This window comes from Triticum urartu, chromosome 2 (genome assembly GCF_003073215.2).
Source record: "Triticum urartu cultivar G1812 chromosome 2, Tu2.1, whole genome shotgun sequence".
In the NCBI taxonomy this organism is placed as follows: Eukaryota; Viridiplantae; Streptophyta; class Magnoliopsida; order Poales; family Poaceae; genus Triticum; species Triticum urartu.
The window spans coordinates 493,569,971-493,573,180 of record NC_053023.1 but is presented as its reverse complement, the minus strand read 5'-3'; the positions used below and the strand labels follow the sequence as shown (position 1 = coordinate 493,573,180).

Genomic DNA, 3,210 nt, shown 5'->3' with positions numbered 1-3,210 from the left:
ATGAAAACATAATAGGTTCAGATCTGAAATCATGGCACTCGGGCCCTAGTGACAAGCATTAAGCATAGCAAAGTCATAGCAACATCAATCTCAGAACATAGTGGATACTAGGGATCAAACCCTAACAAAACTAACTCGATTACATGATAAATCTCATCCAACCCATCACCGTCCAGCAAGCCTACGATGGAATTACTCACGCACGGCGGTGAGCATCATGAAATTGGTGATGGAGGATGGTTGATGATGACGATGGCGACGGATTCCTCTCTTTGGAGCCCCGAACGGACTCCAGATCAGCCCTCCCGAGAGAGTTTAGGGCTTGGTGGTGGCTCCGTATCGTAAAACGCGATGAATCCTTCTCTCTATTTTTTTCTCCCCAAAAGTGAATATATGGAGTCAAGGTTGAGGTCGGTGGAGCGTCAGGGGGCCCACAAGGCAGGGGGGCGTGCCCAGGGGGTAGGGCGCGCCCCCACCCTCGTGGACAGGTGGAGGCCCCCTAACGTGGATCTTCCTTCCAGTATTTTTTATATATTCCAAGATAATTCTCCGTTGATTTTCAGGTTACTCCGAGAACTTCTATTTCTGCACAAAAATAACACCATGGCAATTCTGCTGAAAACAGCGTCAGTCCGGATTAGTTCCATTCGAATCATGCAAGTTAGAGTCCAAAATAAGGGCAAAAGTGTTTGGAAAAGTAGATACGATGGAGACGTATCAACTCCCCCAAGCTTAAACATTTGCTTGTCCTCAAGCAATTCAGTTGATAAACTGAAAGTGATAAAGAAAAACTCTTACAAACTCTATTTGTTCTTGTTGTAAATATGTAAAGCCAGCATTCAAGTTTTCAGCAAAGATTATGAACTAACCATATTCACAATAACATTTAGGTCTCATTTTACTCATATCAATGGCATAATCAACTAGCGAGCAATAATAATAAATCTCGGATGACAACACTTTCTCAAAACAATCATGATATGATATAATAAGATGGTATCTCGCTAGCCCTTTCTGAGACCACAAAACATAAATGCGGAATGACAGCGGTGCTCTCCAAATGGATGCAAACTGTAAATCATGGTAAAAGATATCCAGTCAAGTCATACTCAATGTAAACTAACTGTAATTGATGCAAATGACAGCGGTGCTCTCCAAATGGTGCTTTTTAATAAGAGGATGTGTAACATCCCAAATTTTTAAAATTTGGAATGTTAATAGGATCATTCTTTTCATCATGATTTCTATGTTTATTTAAATTTTCTGAATATTCAAAGTGTTTTTCAACTCAAGGCAATATATTTGGAGTGGACATAATATGACTTCTCCCCTATTATAAAATGCTAAGAGTATATTCTGGTGTCCACCTAAATTATCTTTGGCGTTGTAGTAACTCAAAATTATTTTATAGTTGTTATCATACTCTTTATATGCGTGTATTGCAAAATATTCTTTCTAGTGTATTTGTGTTTTAAAAATGTTCACTATTTTGTAAAGTAGCATTAATGTCTTACTATGTGTTATGGTAATTTTATTTTGTTTTGTTTTAGATTTGTTTAGCCATATTATTACTTCTGTAGCAGAGGTTTAAAAAAAAAGAGAAACCGCACACGCGTGCACAGTGCCGTCGTGCAGCACAGCTGCAGCCCAGCTCCTTTTCCTCGCCCGCGTGCGCAGCCCAGCAGGCAGGCCAGCCCATTTCCCGCACAGCCGCAGCCCACCCCGCAGTTCACGTTTTGTTTTTCTTTTCTTCTCTCTCTCCCATTGACAGGGATGGCCCGCTTCTCATCTCTCTCCTCTGCCCGTGTTCTTCCTGGAGACTCCTCCCGATCCAAATCCCCATCGTTTCCGATCGATCTACTGTCCCTCGCCCAGTCTTGACTCCGTATAAATAGTCCCCTTACTCTCCTCTGCCGATTTTTAGCAAAATCCCTCTCTCTCGTGCCTGTGTCACCTCGCCCGGATCTCACCGGAGTCCGCCACCGCAGGAGCACCTCCGCCACTCGATTTCATCGCCACAGAAGGTTCCTAGCTTCTCCTTCTGCCCCTATTCTCTTACCCATGGTCTCGTCTCTCTCCCTCACCTATTAGTTCTCGCAGGGAAGCACCCACCCGAGTGCTTCGACCTCCGCCCCGACGAACATCGCCGTCGCCGCTCCAGTCGAACCTCACCTACGTTAGCAGAAGGCCCGGTCATCCCGGAGGACGTTTTGGAGTTTGACATGTCCCTCCTCGCCTCGAACTGTTCTCCCCGAGCTCGGGAGGCCTCTCCAGCGACGCCAGCTTCAAATCTGAGCCGCGTCGCCGCCGTCTCGTTCAATTCCGGCCGGCATACTCTGTTCCTCTCTGGTGAGTCATCCCATCCGTCCGATCTCCCTCCGACGGTCTGGCTTAGATCAGTGCTGTTTTTTTCTATAAATCGGTATGCACTATTTAGTGGACGTTCGTCAGTTAGCCATAGAAGCAAACAACCTCCAGCCAGTCATCATGCGACACGTGGCACGTCCACGGCAGCCGCGGCAGTTCTTCCCAGAACGCTATTATGGCATAATTTTTCTTTGCAGATTCCATATCAAATTTTCATTTAGGTTTATCTTGACATCCGGAACTCCAAATTCATCGATTCTTTTTCCTGTGTACTCGTAGAGACCAAGAGAATACCGCAGAACCAAAATTTCACATTGTTGAACTATTCAAATATGAAGTTGTTTAAATTTGAATTCAAACTTCTGGAGGCCATATCTTTTAAACCATGATCCAATTCAGTTGATTCTTTTTGCATTGTGATCCTGCCAGCATGTAGATGATATATACCTACTGATAAGTTCTGTTATTTAAGTTTTTATTTGAATTTGTTTCTATTTACTTTATTGTGGTGTTATGGGAGTACGGTTTATTTATCGGTGCCTTCGTTAATCGTATAGATTGTCCGGAGTGTGAAGCGGATCAGAATTGAGCGTTAGAGTACTTCAACAGAGTTCAAGGCAAGTTGCACTTTTGATTTTGCTCATCCTATATTCTGCTATGCATGTGTGGTTTTTATGCTATGACATGTGCTTGGTTTGATATGTATGTTCTCTGTGGTCATATTCTGATATTGATTGTATTTTTTTATGGTGTGATCAACTTGCTATGGTAGACATGGGCATGTGTCGAGTGATCCATGAAAGTGGTGAGTGTTTATAGCCGTAGGCTTGGGATTATTAACCA

At 43.4% G+C, this 3,210-nt stretch overlaps 1 long non-coding RNA gene across 1 annotated transcript; it reads left to right on the top strand.

Moving 5' to 3' along the window:
• The first annotated feature begins 1,756 nt into the window (after nucleotides 1-1,756).
• Nucleotides 1,757-2,985, top strand: LOC125538154. The gene is made up of 3 exons (XR_007296263.1): nucleotides 1,757-2,024; nucleotides 2,101-2,349; nucleotides 2,925-2,985. It is a non-coding gene; the product is annotated as an uncharacterized LOC125538154 (long non-coding RNA).
• The last annotated feature ends 225 nt before the right edge of the window (nucleotides 2,986-3,210 follow it).